The sequence below is a fragment of the Heloderma suspectum genome, chromosome 1, assembly GCF_057233095.1.
Source record: "Heloderma suspectum isolate Gila_16-S chromosome 1, 16-S_ref, whole genome shotgun sequence".
Classification (NCBI taxonomy): domain Eukaryota; kingdom Metazoa; phylum Chordata; class Lepidosauria; order Squamata; family Helodermatidae; genus Heloderma; species Heloderma suspectum.
The window spans coordinates 432,171,636-432,195,954 of record NC_139458.1 but is presented as its reverse complement, the minus strand read 5'-3'; the positions used below and the strand labels follow the sequence as shown (position 1 = coordinate 432,195,954).

The following is a 24,319-nucleotide window of genomic DNA, read 5'->3' as shown; positions in this document are numbered from 1 at the left end:
TATGCATATACCTGGTTGAAGATCAGATGCTGATGGCTGCCTCTCTCTCTATGCTTCAGCTGGGCTGTCCGCTTCACTTTTATTTTTTTATATTTTTTTCCAAGAATCTTCATACTTATACATTCAGATCTTTATACCATCACTAACAGAGCTGGCTCCAAGTCTGAGATGCCTGAGAGATCACCTTGTCCGTGTGTGGGTTGGGGGGGGGATCCTTTGTCAGTTCACCTTGATGGGCTTACCTGGAGATAGATGGCAATAGCAACATAATAGTATAAAAACACAAGAAGAGCCCTGCTGGATCTGACCAGGGGTCCATCTGGTCCAACATTCTGTTCACACAGTGGCCAATCAGTTGCCCACAGGAAACCCACAAGCAGGACATGAGTGTTACAGGACCCTCCCGCCCATGTTCCCCAGCAACTGGTGTACAGAGGTTTGCTGCCTCTGGTACTGGAGATAGCATATAGCCATCACGAATGATAGAAGCCATTGATGGTCTTTTCCTCCAGGAATTTGTCCAACCCCCTTTTAAAGCCATCCAAATTGGTGGCCATCACTACATCCTGCCGTAGTGAATTCCGTAGTTTAAGTGTGTGAAGAAGCCCTTCCTTTGATCTGTCCTGAATCTCCCACCAATCAGCTTCATGGGATGACCACAGTGCACTCTAGTATTATGCAAGAGGGGGAAAAATGTTTCCCTATCCGCTTTCTCCACATCATGCATAATTGCACCTCTTTTTTTCATGTCGGTGTCGGTTTTCTGCCTTCCTTCCACACTCTCTTTTTCTGGTTCCCACATAAATAACTGTGGTTGAACTGAGCTTGTGCCTGGTGTTAGAAGTAACACCCCTTTGAAAATGAATCCTATGATATGAATTTCAGGCAGTCTATTTCAGGATGTTAAATAAAGTTGAGTAGAATTGTTATATATTTCATATTGGACAGGCACTGATGCAACATTACCCTTGCTGAGCTTCCTTATTCTATACACATTTAGTCAGAAGTAAGTTCCACTACTTTTAGAAGAACTTCACTCCCAGGAATACGATACTGTTGGAGCTCCGCCTCTAACTTTTCCTGCTTCACTCTGTGCTGTGGACTAGCACCCCTCAGGTCATGCCCCATGTTCTTCTCCTCCTCCTCCAGGATTCTCATGGGGGGGGGCTTCAGGCTCAGCCATCTGGGTGTTAGCATCCTGAGAAGCATGCCTATCCATATCTGAACTCACTCAGGAAGATGCCTCCCCCAGTTCTGGCTGTTCCCCTTCTGAATCTGAACTGCTATCTCCATATGCTCAGGATCAATCCTGACACTTGGGATGATTTAACCCCAAACTGAGTGCTTCCCAGCTCCTGTCAGCTTTCCCACAGGCTTCAGTTTAAAAGCTGCTCTGCTGCCTTTGTTATGTATAGCGCCAGCAGTCTGGTTCCATTTTGGTTCAAGTGGAGCCCTTTCCTCTTGGCTTGTCCCAAAATGTTCCCTAGTGCCTAGCACATCTGAACCCCTCCTCTGAGCACCACAGTCTCATCCACCCACTGAGACTCCTCATCTTCAGCTCTCTAGCTGGCCCTGCACGTAGCCCAGATAATATTTCCGAGAAAGCCACCTTGGAGTTCCTGGACTTCAACCTCCTACCTAGTAAGCTAAATTTGGCTTCCAGGACCTCATGACTACATTTTCCCACATTGTTAGTACCAACATGGGCCACAGCCACTGACTCCACCCCAGCACTATCTGCTAGGCTATCTAGATGCCATGTGATATCCGCAACCTTCACACCAGGGAGGCAATTCACCATGCAGTCTACATGCCCATCACAAACCCAGCTGTCTATGGGTCTAATGATGGAATCTCCCACTAACCCAAGCCCCCATCCTCCTGGAGGCATATTCTTGGCATGAGAGGATATTTGCTCATCTTCCAAAAAAGGGGCCCTTCAAAGGGATCATTTCCCTCTTCTTCATAATGATTCCCTCCTACCCTGAAATCCACATTCTCTGTAACTGCAGAGGAGCTGTCACCCTGGGAGTGGGACATGGCTAATAGGTCCCCAAAAGTCTCATCCACCAATCTCCCAGCTTCTCTTAGCTTCCCCAGGTCAGCAACCTGTCTTCAAGGGAACAAATGTGTTCCCTGAGAGCAGGGAGCTCATTACATCAAACACACACCCATGACTTCTGTCTAGCAGGCAGATGGTTGTACATCTGGCTTTGAGTGCAATACACTGGATAGCCCCCATGCCCCTGCTTTCTTTCTAACTTCATAACTCTGTGTGTGTGTGTGGGGGTGAGTTTTACCTGGAAAACTTAGGTGTTACTAGAAGAAGGTGTGTGTGTGGGGGTTATTTAGAGTTATTTATTTACAGTTACTTAGTATGTATAGGGAGGGGGGAGTCAACTGTCCTGGTTTCCTCACCCTGTTGCTAAACTCATACAGGTGCTTAACTCACTTATTTGCTGATGCTTTGTCACTGGGGCTGCGACACTTCATCACTGGGGTTCCTTGCACTCAGAGAGTTGGCTCCCTTGCAAGCATCCCTCCTTATATAGATAGGTCCAACTGCTGCTGCAGCCAATCTGACTGGAGTGCCCCATGTGAAAAGAAGGGCAGCTGTGTGTGAAATCTTGATCAGTACTAGCTTCCAGTGGCTGAGAATGTAAGTCAACCCCCCCTTGGGGGGTGGAGATTCCTATTTAAGAAGGAGGATTCTAAGGAATAGTGAATGGGAGACCTATCTATTGGTAATCCTTCATTTAATGGGTCATTGGAGGGGAGAGCAAATATAGAGTAAGTGATCTCAGAAGGATGTTGCTTGCAGGGGCTGAGTCTTTTTCTGTGTCTTTGTGTGTGTTTAAAAAACTAAATGATAAGCTGAACTCTTAAACTTGCTTTATTTAATGAACTGCTCTTTAAGGCCTAAAACCTGAGCCTACACTGAGCCCAAACTGAAGCTAGCTTTCTGTTTATAAGTAGACTCTTCCACTAGTTCATAGAATCATAGAATATTAGGATTGGAAGGGGCCTACAAGGCCATTGGGTCCAACCCCCTGCTCGATGCAGGAATCCAAGTCAGAGCATCCCTGACAGGTGGCTGTCCAGCCTCATCTTGAATGCCTCCAGTGTGAGAGCCCACCACCTAGGGATGGCGGAGAATTTCTCCATTAATCTCTGGGAGGCCGAATGCGTTGGCACCGAAATTGGTGGTGAAATTCTCCGACACCCCCCGCCTCCCCCCCCCCCGGGATGGGACTTACCTCGTGTGAATGTCCCACTTGGTGGCGGGTCCCGGCGGTGTTTCAGCGGCGTTTTGGCTGGGGCGGGGGCGGCGGCTGGTCTTCTGATTGGCTGCCGCCGCCACCATTCCCCAGTAAAGTAAAAAAAAAAAAGTGATAGGCTACGTAATGATTTACGTAGCCTATCACGGCTAGATTTTCAAAGTCAGCCGTGATAGGCTACGTAAATCTTATGTAGCCTATCACGGCTGACTTTTGGGGGAAAAAAAGCGCGTACGCAAATGGCGGCGCCCATGGGCGCAGCCATTTGCGTTCCTTCTTTGGGCACGGGTAGTCTACGTAAAGATTTATGTAGACTACGGTGAAAATAAGGGCAACGCAAATAGCGTTGCCCTTATTTTCGCTGTAGTCTATGTAAGTCTTTACGTGGACTACCCGTGCCCAAAGAAGGAACGCAAATGGCGGTGCCCATGGGCACTGCCATTTGCGTATGCGCTTTTCCCCCCCCCAAAGTCAGCCATGATAGGCTACGTAAAGATTTACGTAGCCTATCATGGCTGACTTTGAAAATCTAGCCGTGATAGGCTACGTAAATCGTTATGTAGCCTATCACGTTTTGTTTTTTTTTTTTTTTACAATTTACTTTTTTATTTCGCGGCCAGGGAGACAGGGCGCTCCCCCCCCAGCCAGAATTTCGGTGGGGAGGGGCGGGGTGCCTCCCCCCCACCAAGAATTTTGGTGGGAGAAATGTAGCACCTCCGCCCCCCACCGAAAACAGCTCCGGGACCAGGTAAGGGACTTTCGTCCATCCTTTCCACTACTTCCCTAAGGAATTTGTTCCATTGTCATATTGCTCTAATGGTCAGGAAGTTTCTCCTGATGTTCATCTGGAATCTGACTTACTGTAACTTGAGCCTCTTATTCCATGTCCTGCACCCTGGGATGATCAAGAAGAGATCCTGTCCTTCCTCTCTGTGACAGCCTTCCAAGGACTTGAAGAGCGCTATCCTATGTCCCCTCAGTCTTCTCTTCTCAAGGCTAAACATGCCCAGTTCTTTCAGTCTCTCCTCACAGGGCTTTGTGTCCAGTCCCCTGATCATCTTCATTGCCCTCCTGTACAGTCCTGTACAGTGGCTCTTGTCAGTATAGAGCTTCAAATTGCTTTTATTTCCCTTTTCTAAGCTTGGGATTAGTTAAAATATATGTGTCTGAGGTTCTTTTAGACCACTCCATAATCTTTATTAGTGCAAAGCTGAAAGACCTGTAAGTTCTTGCTGGATTCCACCCATGATGTTTAGCTCTCTACTGTAATTTGGTAAGGGGTTACCCACTCTGGGATTTGGCTGTCTTCACAGTGCCCTTGTTTTGGCTTCAGTAGCTCTTTATGAATTATAAATGATTACCTGAGGTAATTTAATAGATAATTAAGTAATTTCACTTACCTTCCCCTCACACAGCTGCATAAATTGCTTGTTATCTGACACTTTGACACTTGGGCTGAGATGCTCCTCAGGGACAGAAAATAATTTTTGAGATCTTCCTGTACTGGTTCCTTTTCTGGGGAACATTCAGCAAATCTACCTCAACTGTAAACTGAGCTAGATTTGCTGAATCACTAAGGGAACACAACGCTCCTAAGGGAACATCAACAATAACTAAGGGAATACAACACTCCTAAGGGAACATCAACAATCACTAAGGGAACACAATGTTCTCTCTGCCCTGATCTGCTGATGCTGCGATCAATCAAAGCTTCAAGCTTCTAAGCTTTGACATTAATGAGAATTTGGGGTGCAAATGTGGATCCAGTGTTAATCTTATTGAAGGAATTTGTGCACTTAACTAGGGAAGTTGGAGAAATCTGCAATGGAACCAAATGAGTTTGGAGTTTCATGAATACAACCTGTGGATTCTGCAGTGGACTGGCTTTTCCCCTGTCTGGCAGATCCCATGGAGTTGCAGATCATTTTTCCAATTTTCCTGAATTTCTAAAAGTAAAAAGATGTGGAGTGTCCAGATCATGGAAATCCACAGCATGTATAGCTTGACCCCTTAAATACATGCCAACTCTGCATTTTCTTTCTCTCTCTCTCTCTATGTCAGGCAAATCCTCCTTCATGTGCATACAGAAAAGACAGGGCTAAGTTATGGAAGACGCATATACGAAATAGAATCCATGTTCATATTTAAAGAAAACATGCTTGACAAATACTGTGGTGAGAGTGTGTGTTGAGGGGGAGATCCTGTAGAGCACAGCACTGTCCTCACTTTGGTCACTGGGCCTAGGCACCCAAGTCCCTTATCTGTGTTCAAGGACCTTGAAACACTGCTTTCCCCACTGTGGACTTGGCCTAGACAAAAACCTGGCAACTTTAACTGTGTTTAGGATTGCAAATTATTCTGACCCTTTGCCCTCTCTGATGAAACCCCAGTCTTTATAGCCCCAGGCAAAAGGTCTTCCTTCAACTTCTGGCCCTCGCTTGCAGGTAGTAAAGCTGGTAGAAGAAACCAGTTCTTCTGCATTCAACGATATGTCATAAGGGTGACTAGGGAAGAGGGCTTTGCTCCACTACCATCCATACCCACAACTTCTTCCCTCTGTCCACCGCCACCACTCCTGGCATATGAGCCAGGGAGATGGAATTGAATAGCAGGTGGGCTGGCCACAGACAGGATCCACGTCCTATGCAGCCGCCAAGCCGAGTCAAGTGAATGCCAATAATGTTGTAGCCAATTCATTATCCCAGCTAAGTCTGTGTGTCTAATTTGTTTCCTTCACTTTGCCACCACAACAAAACTAAGTGCTGCTCATCTAAAGGCAAGCAAAGGGCTTCCTGTCTACTTCACACAAACCCAACCAGCGTTTAATCATCCAAAACCACCAGGAGCAAAGCCCTACCCTGCTTCCCTTGAGTCAACTGGCAATGAGCGGTAGGTTGGACAAGCATCCCTTCACCATCCAAGCACCTCAGGGTTCTCACCAGGTACCCTACCTCAGTTCCTACATGGCCTTCTGGTAGCGACCAATACAAAAGCAAAGTCCAATCAGCCAAATCAGCACACAGATGACACTGTAAGTGATGGGCACTGAGGAGTAGGCAAAGAGTCAGCAGCCAGTCAGGGATGCCTAAAAATTGCCTACTCAGACGCAGATTGGGCAGCTTGCGAGGCCATAAGTGTGGCACCAGGGATGTGGGGTGGGATGCCACACAGGTCTGGAAGTGTGCTTCCGTCCCTCCAGCATTGTCACACTGCCATATCTTCCATGTGTCTCCATCCCAGTGATGGGGCAGGGTGGAGGGAGAGGAAGGAGCAAAACTGCCTCCAGCCGAAGCTGGTTGAGCGAGATATTTTAACTTTTCCAATCAATCAGTCCAATGGTGGTCAGTATGCCCAGGGCTATGATGAAATTGTACTTAATATTTTCAAGGAACATATTTTGCAATGCATCACACATTTTGGAAAGCTTCGTCTGCTCAGCATGTCACCTGCCATCACTGAAGCTGGTATAAAAAGCTCAGATACACTAACTACTCTCACCCTGGGTAACTTTTCTTAAGCGCTACAGAGATCCTAGGCAAACATCTATCTTGTCTTCTCATAGGTATGAGGAATTGCTGCCTTCTCTTCCTTGTCCTTTCCTTGGTGCTGCTCCCTGACCCAGGTAAGCAGTTTGTTCAGTTCTAGAAAAGTAAACTCCCAGAAATGTCAGGATCGAGGGAAATTTCTTAGGCTGGGCTCTCCTTCTTCTCATCACTCTTCTTCCCACAGCCTCCCATTCCTTCTTTTCCTTAAATAGCAAAATGATAATAGAGGAAACAGATAGTACAGAATGAAAAACCTAACTACATAGTATGTCTTGTAACTGCATCCACATGTCATAAACACTTGCTAGGATGCCCAATTATCTTATTTAAAGAAAGTGGAAACATTAATTCAAAAATATGTACTCAGTCTTAACTTCAAAAAACCCAGTGCGAAATAGAAAATACATTTTAAAAATCATGGCAACAACAATTCCTAGTAATTAGTCAGCTTAATATATTTGTACCTCAAATTGAAAGACTGTGGAAAGTAGGGCTGTGCAGAGACCCCCCTGATCCAACTCGGAAACTGCTTTGCGGCTTCCGAAGTGGGCCCGATCTGGCTTGGGCAGATTCAGAGGGCCCCTGACCCACCTCGGCCCCGAACCTGAAGCCGGGTTCGGATGCCCCCCCAACACCCCCAACACCCCCACACAACCTCCAGCTCCTTACCTGGGCCACCTCCTCCTCTGCTGCCACGGCGGCCTTCGTCTTCTCCTTTGCCGCCACCTTCACTGTCTTTGTCTTCTTCTTCGCCGCCACCATCTCCCGAGACTGGGACACAGGACAATTCATCTTCTTCCAGGGAGTCACCATTTTTAAAATGGCAACTTCCTGGAACTTCCAAGAGGTTGCCATTTTAAAAATGTCAACTCCCTGGAAGAAGACCAGTCGCTGTGCGTCCAGGCCGCGGGAGATGGCAGTGGCAGGTGGTGGCGATGATGGTGGTGGTGCAGCAGCAGAGGCAGAGAAGGTGCAGCTACGCTGGAGCAGGTGGAAAAAGTGGCGGCGAGGAGGTGGCAGTGGCAGCGGAGAAGACAGCTCAGGTAAGGGCCTGGAGGTGCAGGGGGGCGGGCGGGCCGGGGGCCGAAGCTCCGAAGCGCACTAAGTGCTTTGGTGAGCTCCCGACCCACTCCGGGCTGCTTTGTGCCCCCTCCGCTTCACCTCAGAAAGTTCACAAAGTGGCCCGAAGCAGCCGGCTTCAACTCGGGGGTCGGGCCTCAGGTCGAAGCAGTGCACAGCCCTAGTGGAAAGTGGCTCCCTGATCCCTGGAAGTTGCCACCCCTGATTTAGGGCATTTCTACACCAGCCGAGAATCCTGCATTTAAAACGGGGCTTTCTGCTTCCATTTTAAATGCAGGATCACCACTGACTCCCTTTAAGCACAAACCCCTTCTCCCCGCATCTGAGTCTCCCATTCTGTTTCACTGATCTTGCTCCTCTTCTTGGCGCTTTTCCTCTTTTCACGGAGGAAACTGAAGCCAAACACAATAGGGTAATTTCATAGCTCATTATCTGTGATCAATTTAAAAATGGAACAGAGGGCATTTAGTGCAGGAGACGCCCTGGAGGGTCATGGCAGGGTGACGGCGTCATGCAGAGATCCCGCTAACTTCCATGAAGGAGCAATCTCAGTTGCAGGATAAAAGCTCTGTGTGAAGGAGCCCTTAGATAAACCATTGTGCCTTGGCACAATATGGGGGGGGTATCCTTTCCCTCCACATCCACAATTGGGATGGAAATCCCCCCCGCACACACACACACACACACACAGGTCTGATTTTCAGGGGAAAAAACCTTCCCATTGGAACTTTTCATCCCAATCACACCTGAGGAAGGAACTTCCCCTCTCCTGGTGTTTTTTTTTTTTTAATACTTTTTATTCTATTTTTTATCTTTATAAATAAAGATATAAACAATACCAACAATCTAATCATTATCTACAGTTTCCAACAATACAGTATTCTTGAGAGGACACAGCAATAACAAAAAAGGAAGAGCAGAAGAAGGTAAAGGAAGAAGAAAGCAAAGAAAGATAAAGAAAAAAATATTTAAAAAGTTACTTAAAACGATTAAATTTAAACTCCATTACACACAAACTTCAAATCTCATTCTGCTTTAAAAATTATACCTGTAACATTGCCACTATTACAATTCAGCACAGCATAGGTAATCAACCTTACATTTCAGTATCATATCATCGGTCTTATAGCAAGGGAGCAATCATACAATTGATTTCCAATGACCATATATTGCCCTTCAGTTAACATATAATAGTAAAGCTTAACAATTTAGCTAGCCAAAAACGTTACTAATCAAAGTCTCATAATAATGATAGTAATAATAATAATATTAATAAAAAAGCCCTCTCCTGATGTTGAGGTCCCAATAACCATGAGCTCCACCATTTGCTTGAAAGTAACTATGAAAAACAACTCAAAGACATCAGTGCGAGAGCCAGTGTGGTGTAGTGGTTACAGTGTTGGATTTAGGGGATCCACGTTCTAGTTCCCAATCAGGGATGAAGCTGACTGAGTGACTTTGGGGCACGGCACTGACTCTCAGCCTTACCTACCTCAGGGTTGTTGTGAAGATAAGATGGAGTCTAGAAGGACCATGGAAGGCATCTTGGGTTCCTTGCAGGAGGAAAAAAAGGCAGGATATAACTGTATCAAGAACGACAACCCTGCCTGCTACACATTGAGTGCCATTTTTTTCTGGCAAGGTGGGAGATAAATACATTTAAAATAAATATATACTACTGTGCTCACTAACTAGCATCTCCCGCATTCTTTTGCACAGGATTTGCCAGATGGGTCACAAATGAAGAGGAATGCAAACAGGATGGGGGGTTTTGTGTCATAGCCATTATAAGTGGCTGTCGGGGTTTGCATCACATCGGCAGCTGCAGTTTTTGGAGGTACTGCTGTAAAAGGTGAGTCAGAGGGCTGTTTCCCATGTTACACAGCAGGAACTACCTCAAGGGAAGGCTACCCTGCCATTTTTGCCCCTAGGGCCGCATCGGCTGTCAGTAGGAGCCACACAAACTCACAAGTGTGCTCTCTCTCTCTCTCTCTCTCTCTCACACACACACACACACACACACAGAAAGAGAGAGAAGGATGGGGGAGGGTTTGATCTTGCCACATCCCAGCACACCTGTAGCAAGACTGCTGGGGTGGGGGGAGGCTTTGCAGCCCGCCCCCCTCATTGCAAACCCCATCATTTCACTAATTTGATATATTTAATGTTCTTTGCACAGGTTCATAACATTGTTCATTTCATTCAGTATATGATGTGCATTGCATTCCCTCAGGTGCCCTCCATTGTTAAAATTGACGTTACGTTTACTAATGCACTTTTATATCGCTGTGCCTCCCCCAGTCAGACACCAGTTGGGCAATCTAAGGGTGCAATCCCATGGGGCTGGTTGGGCACCTCCAAAATGGGAGGCGGCCGACTATCCAATGCAAAGTGGGTGGAGCGTAGAGGGGATCCTCTCCTCTGTCCTCCAGCTGCCCTGAATTTGCAAGTAGATGGCCGATTTTGGCTGTCTAGCCAGGGTGCATCGGAATGTGGTGGAGGCTGGACTGTGCATAGGAAGCCACATAACATTGCTTCCATGGTCCCCTCCCCACCCCCAGGAATGCCCCCTTTTCAGCCGCTCCACACTGTTGTAGCATTACAACAAAATATATTGTACATAAAAAAAAATGTTGTTACACAGAGTATTGTTTAGATCTTCATAGCTTAACAGGAAATAGGATTTCTTAACATTTCATGTTCTTAGACTTTTGGGAGAGATCTCATTCTAAGTACCAAGTTCCCCATTCAATACTGAATAGACTGTTCTGCTGACAGGTGCACAGGGCTGGAGAGCTTCTAAGAAGAAACTCTGACATTGTAAAGAAGACACATATTTATAGCTTTGGTGTATACATTACTTCATACTAGCCAATATTATCTCCCTCCCATAAATTAGGGTTCACACAGTCCTAATTATCTGAATGTTATTCAGCATTCCTAAAAAAAATAGAACACACCAAAAAAATCTTACATGTATACTTTTCAGATTAGATGAGATAGATTTTGAAATATACCTTTGAGAAAATAATTCCTTACTCACATTTGCCAACTAAACCGAAGTCTATAATTTTTTTCTAGATTTTTTCTGTATATCAAGCTTTTTGATGTGTATACCTTACACAATATTCTTTGCACATTAATTGATATGTGAAAACTTTCAGTATACTTTTGACTTGGAATTATACTGTCTGTTACTCATTTGGCCCAAGTGATAGGGCTTTAACTCAGCATTTTCTCTCTCATACCATCCTGGTCAACTTGACCATTATTTTGTATGCAAGTTACCCAGAATTCATTGTGAAGATGCTTGTATCTTCTCCATTGGTACCAGTTATCCTATTATTTATTTAATTATCTGGCTTCCTAATAACCTTTTAAGCAACATGCTCAATTGCCGCTCCAAGACCTGCTTGAGGCTCCAAGACAAGACAGTTTTCGCTGGGGGGCGGGGGAATATTATAATATAATATACACCAAATACACATGCACATATAACATACACAAACAGACATGTACATATACCATAGCATACATCGAATACACGCATACACATAACATGTAACTAGAAAATACAGTCAACATACAAAAAGTACAGTCAGATAAGAACCATATGATATTAAAGAGGAATTTTATCAAAACATAAAATGGCCAGCAGCAGCACTGGATCATGCCAGAAGTTTAACATCTAGTTCTAACTCAGCATTTTCTCTCTGATACCATCCAGATCAACTTGACCATTATTTTTTTGCAAGTTACCCACAATTCATTGTGAAAATGCTTGTGTCTTCTCTATTGGCACCAGTTATATTGTTATTTATTTAATTAGCTGGCTTCCAAATTAGCTTCTATGCAACATGCTCAACTGCCTGGGGCTTACAGCTCCAAGACAACACAGCTTTTGCTCATTTTCGGGGTTGGGGGGTAGCCATTTTCTTCAGTAAGCATTTTTTAAAAATAATTTATTGAAAAGGTATATGAGTACAAATAACTATAGTATACATTGAATAGACATGTACATATAACATACATGAACACACATATACATAAAACAAAGTATATATCAAATACACATGTACATATAACACAGTATGCATCAAATGCGCACGTATGTGTAACTCGTACCTATAAAGTACAGCCAACATACAAAAAGGTCAGTCAGATAAGAACCATATATTAAAGAGGAATTTTATCGAGACATAAAATGGTCAGCAGTATCATTGGATCATGCCAGAATCATAGAGTAAAAGGATTGGAAGGGCCCTATAAGACCATCGAGTCCAACCTCCCCTTGACATTCAACATCTAGTTCAGTAATCATTTTGAACACATTGAGGACTATGCCATGAACCTTTGATGGGAGATCCATGACACTGCATCCTGGCAGCAATGGCAGAAACAGTCCGAGGTGACAGAGAGCAAAGAGCCATAGAACACTCTACGTGTGACTGCCAGGTCATCTTCTAGGAGACAACCTAGCAGTTGCTCACAGAGGACCCCGTGTTCCCTACCCTCCAGGGGTGACTCTACAGCATCTTCCCAGTGGCTTTGCAATGGAGCATCTGAACTGAATGGAGCAGCCAGATGAGCTGGGGGAGACTGGCAGATTTTCGGTGGCGGCGGCAAGGGGTCTGGGGTCAGGAGGCCTCCTGTGTTCCATGAGCCATGGCTTCTGCAGCCCAGGAGTATATTTAACCCTCAGGATGAATATACTCCAGAGGCATAGAAATACAAGTGGGGCATCACAACATTATGATTATAAACTGTCCCTAGGAAATCATCTTCCAGTTGGGTGGCATATACATGTAATACGTAACTAAATAAACAACTTGCAGTGTATAAGTGGTGCTTGAAAGAAAAGGCTGCCACTTCACATGGCATGCTCCGGTTCAGAGTTCCAGCCAAGCAGCCAAATTTTGCCCTTTTCCAGGATCCCTCCACCACCACTTTCTCCCCCACTCCTCCCAACAGCCTGTCAGCATCCCATTGCTACTGAGCATGCTTGGTCTTCACTGGCCAGTTTTTTCTCCCCCTTAGGATTTCCCCCTCCTAAAAATTTGTTGTGCTCCTACCAGCCTGGCTGTAGGGTTGGCAGAGAATTTCTCCCCGAAACTTTGGTGGGCTGAGCGCCAACGTGTTCGGGCCCCCGAAGAAGTTTCAGGGAGAAATTCTCTGCACCCCCCCCGGGACGGGACTTACCTTTCCCGAATGTCCCTCCCGGCGGCGGGTCCCGGCGGTGGTTCGTCGGGTCTTCGTCAGGGGTGGGGGCGGCAGCCGATCTTTCGACCGTCTGCCGCCGCCGCCATTCCAATAAAAGTTTTTTTTAAAAAAACACCCCCATGATAGGCTACGTGATGATTAACGTAGCCTATCACAGCTAGATTTGCAAAGTCAGCCGTGATAGGCTACGTAAATCGTCATGTAGCCTATCTAGGGTTGGCGGAGAATTTCTCCCTGAAACTTCGGGGGGCTGAGCGCCAACGTGTTCAGCCCCCCGAACAAGTTTCGGGGAGAAATTCTCTGCACCCCCCCGCCCCCCGCACCCCCCCCCGGGACAGGACTTACCTTTCCCGAATGTCCCTCCCGGCGGCGGGTCCCGGCAGCAGTTCGTCGGGTCTTCGTCAGGGGCGGGGGTGGCAGCCGATGTTTCGACCGGCTGCCGCCGCCACCATTCCAATAAAACTAAAAAAAAAAAAAAAAACCCGCCCCCGTGATAGGCTACGTGACGATTAATGTAGCCTATCATGGCTAGATTTGCAAAGTCAGCCATGATAGGCTACGTAAATCGTCACATAGCCTATCACGGGTGACTTGAAAAAAAAAAAAAGCACCTACGGATAATGGCGGCCCCCATAGGGAGCCGCCATTCCTGTTCCTTATTTGGCCGCTGTAGTCTACGTAAAGATTTACATAGACTACAGCGACCAAATAAGGAACGCAAAAGGTGGCTCGCTATGGGGGTCGCCATTTGCGTATACGCTTTTTTTTTTTAAGTCACCCATGATAGGCTACGTGACGATTTACGTAGCCTATCACGGCTGACTTTGCAGATCTAGCCGTGATAGGCTACGTTAATCGTCACATAGCCTATCACGGGGGCGTTTTTTTAAAAAACTTTTTATTTCGCGGCCTGGCGAGGCGAGGCGCCTCCTCCCTGGCCTGAATTTCGGCTGGGCGAGGCGGGAAGCCTCCCCCCCCGGCCTGAATTTCGGCCGGGCGAGGTGGGAAGCCTCCCCCCTGGCCGGAACTTCGGGGGGAGAGCAGCGAAATGCCTCCCCCCCACCGCAAAAAGCTGCGAGACCAGGTAAGTGGCTTTCGTGCACTCCTACCTGGCTGTCCAATGAAGGCTGGTGGTGGGTGGGTGGTGCCCCGTAGGCAACAGAAAGACTGGCACACTAAGAATGACTTTCCTCTTAGTATGAACGATGGGGGAATTGCATGGGGAGGGAGGGTTTTAACCTCATGCTGCACACCCCCTTGTCGCTGATACCACCAGGGCAGTATAAGCTGCTAGGGCCTTAAGCTGGCCAATCTCCATGCCTCACATTTTTTAATCCCCTCCCCAACACACACATTTACCACACACATGCTTCAGTCAACCCTCTCAAATTTCTGTGACTCAGCCACCCTCAAGATTCCCTGAAGAATGATAAAGATTTTTTACCGATGTGAGAATGAAGTGGCCCTTGTGAACTTCTCTTGAAGCAGAATTCATGTAAGGGACATCCACAGAGACCATTGGATGGGAACACTGAGTGGCGTTTCCAGCTTAGCACTGAATGATACCATGAAACATGAGTCTTTTATGGAGCATCTAGCATGTCTTCTTGAAGCTAAACTAGTCTAGTGCCAAAATCTGTCCTCCAGATTCCTGAAGGTTTTCTTCCTGCACGTTCTGTAAAAGAGGCTTCCGTTTTTCTGCCTCACATCTCTGCATTGCCCTGCAGCCTCCCCAACTGCCTGCAGTTCCTGACCTGAAACATGGGGGAGGCTGAGCAGGCTGCAGGCTGCTGGAGAGGTGGAAGACCACCTCTTAAGTTAACGAAGAATCCCCTGCACACAAATTAGAATCCTCTCTTGAAAAAAAAATGAAGAAAATTTCTTTTCTGTCACATTGAATAAGAATGGTTGAAACAATGCAAAAAAGAAATTTTCAGCAGAGTGCTTAGTGTACAGTGTGTAATCTCTCCTTCTATAATATGTCCTTGCTTTGTATGGGGCATCCATGAAGAAATCTCTCTCTTCTATATACAGGTGAACTGGTTAAGTGATGGACGTCTCTCAACACTCAAGAAAGATTAGATCCTTCTTCAGTCTCCAGTCTCTTATGCTCCAATAGTGCTTCTCCAGAAAAGGAGGACTTGGACAGATTCCATGTATTCTCTCCTCAATAAAAGCAAGTTGCATTGAATTTGTGTCACTCTAGCAGTCTGTTTATGCCTGATTATGGGATGGCCATTTCCTACCATTTGTTAGAGTGGTGTCTGAAGAACTCCCTCTTAGTTCCACACACCATGAGGGTGGGAGCGCATTCTACATTGAGATGTGGGAGGCTTGAACATGAATACAAATTTTCAGAGTTGAGGGATGCATAAAGACAGAGCAGGGAAACCGTCCTTAAATGTTTTCTTTTCTTTCTTAACAAAATATCCCTAGTCATTCCAAGCAGCTAAGAGCAGCAGCCAGCTCCCATAATGCACCAGTTGAGCAACAACACATCAAGATGTAGTCCCCACGACCTGAGTTCAATCCCAGTGGAAGCCGGGTCTCGGGTAGCCGGCTCAGGTTGACTCAGCCTTCCATCCTTCCAAGGTCGGTAAAATGAGGACCCAGCTTGCTGGGGGAAAGGTAGTCACGACTGGGGAAGGCAATGGCAAACCACCCTGCTACAGTCTGCCATGAAAACGCCAGTGCAAGCGGCGTCCCTCTAGGAGTCAGCAATGACTCGGTGCTTGCACAGGAGGAAACTTTCCTTTTTTCAGGGGGCAACATCATAGCTGCCACGGGCCAATATGAAGAAAAAGAAAAAGTTTACAGAACATGTTGCACTCCAGCTGGCTTAGGACTGCCATCCATGTCTGAAAAGTTGTATTCTTTCATCAACTGGTGAAGAATGCAGGGTTTTCTTCCAACTGACACGGCACTGCAGGTGCTCGCAGGTGGGACCGCTAAGTCCCAGCAACTTGCGCTGCTTGCCAGGCAGGGGTGGGAGCTCGCTGAGCCATGTCCGGGGCACCAAGCAGGGGGAGTCCACCCCCTACATGGACGCCCATGGCATGGCTACCCACAAAACTGTGTGTGTGTGTGTAGAAGAGGGGCATTTTTTGTTTCTCCTTCTGCAAGGGCTGGATTAAGCTGGTGGCTTACCATTTTACGGGAGGCAAATGAGTATTTCTCATTTCATGTCATTTCTTCATTGTACAACAAACTATTTGCCACTACTTCACTTCCAATTTGGATTCCAATGGTTTTATACTTATATATCATGACCGGCCCCGATTAATTTTTCTTACAAAAAAAGGAGGACCCTATTCAGTTAGAAATGAGCACCACTGAGGAGGACCCTATTCAGGAGGACCCTATTCAGTTAGAAATGAGTACCACTGAGATCCATGGAGCTTATTCCAAGGTAGCTATGTAGAGGATTGCAGTCAAGCTGTTCCTAATACATTGGATATTAGCTTTTGTACTGCTGCTCTTGGGTATGCGCGTGTGTGTGTGCGCATGTGTGTGTGTGTACATGTGCATTGGTCACTGGCTATTGGGGTGATTAGAAATGCAATAAATACATACATGCATAAAAGAATGACCTTCTACACACCAACATTTACTATTACACCACTGGAACCAACCAAGAGGTTCAAATGACAAGAAAAGGGATATTGACGATGCCTACCAAAATCCTCCTGATGGTACAAAGTGGTCAACAGCGGGACACAGTATCTTGGAAACTGTTGGACTCTCCTTTGTTTGGGAATGGTTTAGCAGAGGCTGAGGCTGTTGAGACTTTTATTAGGGATGTTGGAGCAACAGATTTCCTGCATCACCAGTGGAGAGTAGAAGCCCCTTTGAAGACCGTGATTCTATGTATACTCAGGAGCAAGCGCCTCTGTGTCCAGTGGAGCTCATCCCCTCAGACTGGGTACGGAGGATTGCAGTATAACGCACCATATTTGCAAAATCAAACATTTCATAATGTTGTAATGGGTCATATATCAAACTGAGGTTCCAACATATCAACCTGCTGCAAACCTCAACTTCCTAAAACACACTTTGCAAGCCTGACGGATTTTGCTAGCCCCAAAAGTGAGATTGCCTTTTGCCACTCTGTCTTAGGCCAAAATGTTGCTGGGAATGTAACATCACTTATTCCTTAAGGAACCTTTATGTAACATACAAAATAAAGTTATCAATCCCTTTCTTTATTCATTCTCCTGTGCTCACATGCTCTGTCTGTCTGTCTCTCTGTCTGTCTGTCTGTCTGTCTGTCTCTCTCTCTCATACACACACATTCTCTTTTCAAACTTGCAAATTATTTGCAAATTATTGCACATTTGCAAATTATTACAACAGATATAAAGCCTTCAGTTTTATTATAGCTGTTTCACTTTTAAATGAGATTAGCTCAAGCGCAGCCAATTTCTCTAGTTGAAATGGGAGACCTCAGTATTTATCCAATATTTTCAAATACCCTCTTCAAAGATTTAATTTGCCTTCCTGGACCCCTTGCAAAGTGTAACCTGACATCCACCCATATGAGCATGCAGAGTTTCTTGTAGGGCTGTGCAGGGACCCCCCGATCAGACTTGTAAGACGCTTTGTGGCTTCTGAGGCAGGCCTGATCTGGCTCGGGCAGATTCAGGGGCCCCCCAACCTGCCTTGGCCCCAAAACCGAAGCAGGTTCCCCACCTGATGCCCCCACGCAACCCCCCAGCTCCTTACCTGGGCTGCCTCCTCCTCTGCTTCTGCTGCCGCCACCATCACCTTCTCCGTTGTGCTGCCTTTGCCACCATCACCTTTGCCACCATTTTAAAAATGGTGACTCCCTGGAAGAAGAGTTGCCACACATCCAGGCCTCAGGTGGCAGAGGCAGCGCGGCTCGAGCGGGAGAACCCCCCGCTGCTGCCGCCGGCCACCCACCTGCCATGATTCAACACCTTCTTCAGAAGGATGCATGGTACATGAGGCTTGCTTTCCTGATAATTTACATTACATGCCTACAGAAAGAAGAGAGACTCAAGTTTAGAACTGGGAAAGGTGGGACAATCCCCTGGAACGTCTACGTATGCACAAATTGTTGAAATTAATGGGACCTGCTCTTATTTATTTCTGTATAGATTTATGTACTTTTTGTTTGTTTGGGGGTAATTCATTACCTTTGTTATATTCAGCTCCAAAAAAGCAGTGTATTTTGATAGCATTTGGTGTGGATGCCTTTTGATATGCCACAGAATACTCATCAACATAAGCTGAGAGGAGCTATGGAAAAATATGCCAATACTGGTTCCTCTCAGATTCTCATTTTTCCATTCTTAAGTTTGGTTCATCTTGAACTTTGAGAATTCTTCTGGTCTTCAGTTTGCTTCATTCTGAACTTCAAATATTTTGTTTTTGAATGAATTGAATTCATTCATTCATTTTTAAAACTTCACATAAAAATTTTTGTGCCCATTTCTCCATATGATGCACAATTTATGTGTCCTGTTCAGCCTTTCTTTTCTATTATTGTCTCCCCCTTATTGCTGGTGTGGCAAAATTGTAAGAACCTATGTTTATATGTGACAAAATTAACTGAACTGAACTACATGTTTGGTTGCATTTTTGCATAATATGAACATCTTTTGCAAGCAAATTTCCTAATATAACTCATTTTTATGTTATTTTTGCTAATATATGCACATCTTTTTTTGACTGGAGAACTGTATTGCAAGACTTGGAGAAGCATTTACTGCAAAGGATAATTGATTTTTGGTTTGCATAGTGCTTTGAAAGTGAGAAATGAGATGAGTTGTCATTAAAATGCTAACTGAACAAATTTCTTCCCCTGTGCCTAGCTAGAGTTATGAAGGCCCAGAAAAAGGGGGGTGGAAGGCATTTTAGGGGTAAAAAAGCCCCCATCCCTTTAGGCTGTTTTGTTTAGTTTTTCCAAAAAAAAAGAAAAACTTGAACAGCTTTGGATTATGAAAGATTTTCTTTTAGAATGATGAATAAAATATTTAAGACAAGATATTTATATATCTATTTCTATTACATACTGCTATTCAGCTTTTGCTCTGCCCGAATGATTTCTAAAAACCATGTAGTGAAACTTTTATAGAAAGACCAGAGATGTAAAATTTCTGGAAATAATGAAGCAGTGGAGGGACATGTTTTTTTTTAATTCTGTAGGTTTCCAAAAATAGTTAAATGTTCCATTCCTTATTAAAAGTATTGGTATAATGGATCTTCTATGGATAAGCATTTAGGGATGTTCCAAGTCATGCTCAGTTTCCCAACATGTCAGTTGAGTCATCACATCATAATATGAAAGAAAATGTACCTTTTTCACAGTTTGGGTTTTGTTCTATGGAGTCCTGTGTTTCTAGGCATGTTCTGCTTAGGTGATGTAACAGTCAATTAATGGAGTTCTAATATAAAACTCACATGTAAATGAAACACTGTAGGTTAACCCATCACTACCACCAGATGCAATGGAATAGCATGTGGCTTATCCTATGAATGTATAATAATAATAATAATAATAATAATAATAATAATAATAAATCAGCTTTGTGGCTTGGGTCTATGGAAGTCACTTCCACAGTTTTTAATAAACTTCCCAATCAATTAGACATCACTGCTAGGGAATTCTTTCTTAGCTAGGGATGGATGGGTGCCTCCCCCAATATGGGTTCTCCAGGCTTATGCCAAGCCCCTGCCCCCATGCCCCTGGACCTGCACTCAACCCCTCCCCCCGCCTACAGAACTGCCAGCACTCACCTGGGATCCATCCGTGAGCTCTGCAAGCGCCATTTTGTTAAAAAAGAAGAAGGGGCAATTGAGAATATACGCACATCTAGTCTTATGCAGAATGGCTTCATGAATGGCCCATACACGCAAGATTACAGGCATAACTGGGCCATTTACACTTGCAATCTCTCATATATGGGCCGTTCATGGCGCCATTTTGTCTAAGACTAGATGCGGGCATATTTGCGATCGCAATTTTCTTTCACAAAATGGTGCTCGCGGTGGGGTTCTGGGAGAGTGCAGGTGGCTTGGCAAGCTGGGGGGCGGGGGTTGAGTGGGGGCAAGGCCTTGGCAGGCGCAGCTCAGCGGTGCAAGCAGTAGGGAATCTGCTGGACTCCTGGACCCAATCGGGTGCCCATGCCATCCTTAGTCTTACTTATAGGGATGGACAAAAGTCCCTTACCTGGTCCTGAAGCTAGCTTCGAGGTGGGGGGGAGGCGCTTCGGTTCTCCCCCCAAAATTCTTGGTGGGGGGTAGGCACCCCGCCCCTCCCGGCCGAAATTCAGGCCGGGGGGGGCGCCCCATCCCTCGCTGCCAAAATTCTGGCCAGGGGGAAGCGCCCCGTCTCCCCGGCCACGAAATAAAAAAGTTATGGGGGAAAAAAAAGAAAAACATGATAGGCTACGTAATGCTTTGCGTAGCCTATCACGGCTAGACTTTCAAAGTCAGCCGTGATAGGCTATGGAAATTGTTACGCAGACTATCACTGCTGATTTCGGGGAAAAAAAAAAGCGCGTACGCAAATGGCGGCGCCCATGGGCACCGCCATTTGCATTCCTTATTTAGGCATGGGTAGTCTACGTAAATCTTTACGTAGACTACCCATGCCCAAATAAGGAACGCAAATGGCGGCGCCCATGGGCACCACCATTTGCGTGCGCGCTTCTGGTTTTTTTTCAAAGTCACCTGTGATAGGCTATGTAACGATTTACGTAGCCTATCACGGCTGACTTTGAAAATCTAGCCATGATAGGCTACGTAAATCATTATGTAGCCTATCACGTTTTTTTTTTTAATTTATTTTACTGGGAAATGGCGGTGGCAGCAGCCAGTCAGAGGACTGGCTGCCACCCCCGCTACCACTGAAATGCCACCGAAACGCCACCGGGACCCGCTGCCGAGAGGGACATTCGACAGAGGTAAGTCCCATCCCGGGGGGGGGGTGGCGGAGAATTTCCCCACCGATTTCGGGGGGACAAATGCCAACAGAGATTCGTGGAGAAATTCTCTGCCATCCCTACTTACTTAGCTTTAAAACTTCTAACTGGTGTCATTAGAATAAACCCTCTCTTTCTAAGACAAGCCCATAGTTTCCCCCCTGCACCTTGGCTTCAAAATGTCCAGAAATTTTACATCTCTGGAGATAACACATCTGTCCTAAAAATGCACTGGAGAACGGGAGGAGGGGAGAGACTGCCTTAATAAATGGTGCCCATGGGAGAGTGCATAGGATTTAAGGGTGTACGAAACTCCCTTACCTTGGGTCCACGGGGGATGGATGAAATACCTGGATGAAAATCCTTTGCACTCAATGACTGCCTGAAGTCTGGAACCCATGGACATGACCAAATGCTGAGTTTCCTCCCACAAGATGCTTTGCCAGGCCTTTACTGCAGCTGCCTTCCGCTGCTGCTTGTTTGTGGATCTTTCTGCCTTCAGTCTGGTCTTCAGCATGTGAGAAGCATGCTCTATTGGGTGGAGATCAGGTGACTGACTTGGCCATTGAAGAACATCCCACTTCTTTGCCTGGAGAAACTCTTGGGTAGCTTTTGCTGTATGTTTTGGGTCATTATCCTTCTGCAATATGAAGCGGTGTCCTATTCGTTTGGTAGCATTCGGCTAGGGTTGGCAGAGAATTTCTCCCCGAAACTTCGGGGGGCCGAGCGCCAACGTGTTCGGCCCCCCAAACAAGTTTCGGGGAGAAATCCTTCGCACTCCCCGCCCCCCGCACCCCCCCCGGGACGGGACTTACCTTCACCGAATGTCCCTCCCGGCGGCGGGTCCGGCCGGCGGTTCGGCGGGTGTTCAAGCGGGGCGGGAGCGGCAGCCGGTCTTTCGACCGGCTGCCGCCACCACCATTGTAATGAAAGAAAAAAAAAACGCCCGCTGATAGGCTACGTGACGATTCATGTAGCCTATCACGGCTAGATTTGCAAAGTCAGCCGTGATAGGCTACGTCAATCATCACGTAGCCTATCACGGGTGACTTAAAAAAAAAAAAAAAAGTGTGTACGGATAATGGCGGCCCCCATAGGGAGCCGCCATTCCCATTCCTTATTTAGTCACTGTAGTCTACGTAAATGTTTACGTAGACTACGGCGAGAATAAGGGCAAAGCTATTTGCATTGCCCTTATTTTCGCCGTAGTCTACGTAAACATTTACGTAGACTACAGCGACTAAATAAGGAACGCGAATGGCGGCTCCCTATGGGGGCCGCCATTAGCGTACGCGCTTTTTTTTTTTTAAAGTCACCCGTGATAGGCTACGTGACGATTGACGTAGCCTATCATGGCTGACTTTGCAGATCTAACCGTGATAGGCTACGTGAATCGTCACGTAGCCTATCAGGGGGCGTTTTTTTTTTCTTTTAAACTTTTGCATTCGCGGCCGGGCGAGGCGGGAAGCCTCCTCCCCGGCCTGAATTTCTGCCGGGCGAGGCGGGAAGCCTCCCCCCCGGACTGAATTTCGGCCAGGCCGAGGCGGGAAGCCTCCCCCCCCCGGCCTGAACTTCGCAGGGGGACCAGCGAAGCGCCTCCCCCCCACCGCGAACGTCCTTCGAGGACAGGTAAGTGACTTTCGTCCACCCCTAAATTCGGCTGAATCTGAGCAGAAAGTATAGCCTTATCCACTTCAGAATTAGGGATGGATGGAAGTCCCTTATCTGTCCTTGAAGCTTGCTTTGCAGTGGGGGGGAGGTGCTTAGCTTCTACCCCCGAAGTTCATGCGAGTGGGGGGAGGCGCCTCGCTTCACCCAGCCGAAATTAAGGCCGGGGGGGGAGGCACCCCATCCCTCGCCGGCGAAATTCACGCTGGGTAGAAGCGCCCCATCTACCCAGCCGCAAAAAAAAAAAAAACAACACCCCCGTGATAGGCTACATAACAATTTACGTAGCCTATCACAGCTAGATTCCCAAAGTCAGCCGTGATAGGCTACGTTAATCGTCACGTAGCCTATCAAGGGTGACTTTGAAAAAATGAAAAAAAAAGCACGTATGCAAATAGCAGCCCCCATAGGGCACTGCCATTTGCGTTCCTTATTTGGTCCCTGTAGTCTACGTAAAGATTTACGTAGACTACTGCGAAAATAAGGGCAACGCAAATAGCGTTGCCCTTATTTTCGCAGTAGTCTACGTAAATCTTTACGTAGACTACAGGGACCAAATAAGGAACGCAAATGGCGGCTCCCTATGGGGCCACCATTTGCGTACGTGCTTTTTTTTTTTCCAAAGTCACCCGTGATAGGCTACGTGATGATTAACGTAGCCTATCACGGCTGACTTTGGGAATCTAGCCATGATAGGCTACGTTAATCGTTACGTAGCCTATTACGGGTTTTTCTTTTTTTACTGCACTTGTAATGCCGCCCCCGGCCCTGACGAAGACCCGACGAACCACCGCCGGGACCCGCCGCCGGGAGGGACATTCGTGAAAGGTAAGTCCCATCCCGGGGGGGGGGTGGCGGGGGGGTGGAGGAGAATTTCATTGCCGATTTTGGGGGGCCGAATGTGTTGGCACTCGCCCCCTGAAGTTTCAGTGAGAAATTCTCCCCCATCCCTATTCAGAATTCATCCTGCTTATCAGCAGTCAGGCCATCAATAAACACCAGTGACCCGGTTCCATTGGCAGCCATACATGCCCATGCCATAACACTGTCTCCTCCATGTTTGACAGACGATGTGGTACGTTTTGGAGCATGAGCTCTTCCTTTCCTTCTGCATACTTTTCTCTTCCCATCATTCTGGTACAAGGTAATCTTGGTTTCATCAGCCCAAAGAATCTTATTACAGAACTGGGCAGGCTTTTTTAGGTGCTTGTTGGCAAAAGCTAATGTGGCCTGTCTGTTCTTGAGCATTACCAGTAGGGATGGCAGAGAATTCTGCCATGGATCTCAGTGAGGCCGAATGCCAGTGCATTCAAAATCTGTGGTGGAATGGCCTGCCACCCACCTGCCCCCCCACGTATCCCCGCCGGGATGAGACTTACCTGGGGCGGATCTTCCAGGCGGCGGTGGCTCCGGCGGCTGGTCTTCCGACTGGCTGCCGCCACCACCATTTCCAGTCTTGGTAAAAACAAAAAAAAGACGTGATAGGCTACGTAAAGATTTACGTAGCCTATCATGGCTGGGTGGGTTTAAAAACAAAACGCGCATACGCAAATGGCGGCGGCTACGGCCGCCGCCATTTGCA

At 46.6% G+C, this 24,319-nt stretch overlaps 1 long non-coding RNA gene across 1 annotated transcript in view; it reads left to right on the top strand.

The window, feature by feature from the left end:
• LOC146360314 (uncharacterized) overlaps positions 1-15,312 on the top strand; it is a 34,632-nt gene extending 19,320 nt beyond the window's left edge. The window contains exons 3-5 of the long non-coding RNA XR_014786998.1: positions 6,841-6,900; positions 9,623-9,755; positions 15,158-15,312. This is a non-coding gene — a long non-coding RNA (uncharacterized LOC146360314). The remainder of the gene's footprint in view (positions 1-6,840; positions 6,901-9,622; positions 9,756-15,157) is intronic.
• The last annotated feature ends 9,007 nt before the right edge of the window (positions 15,313-24,319 follow it).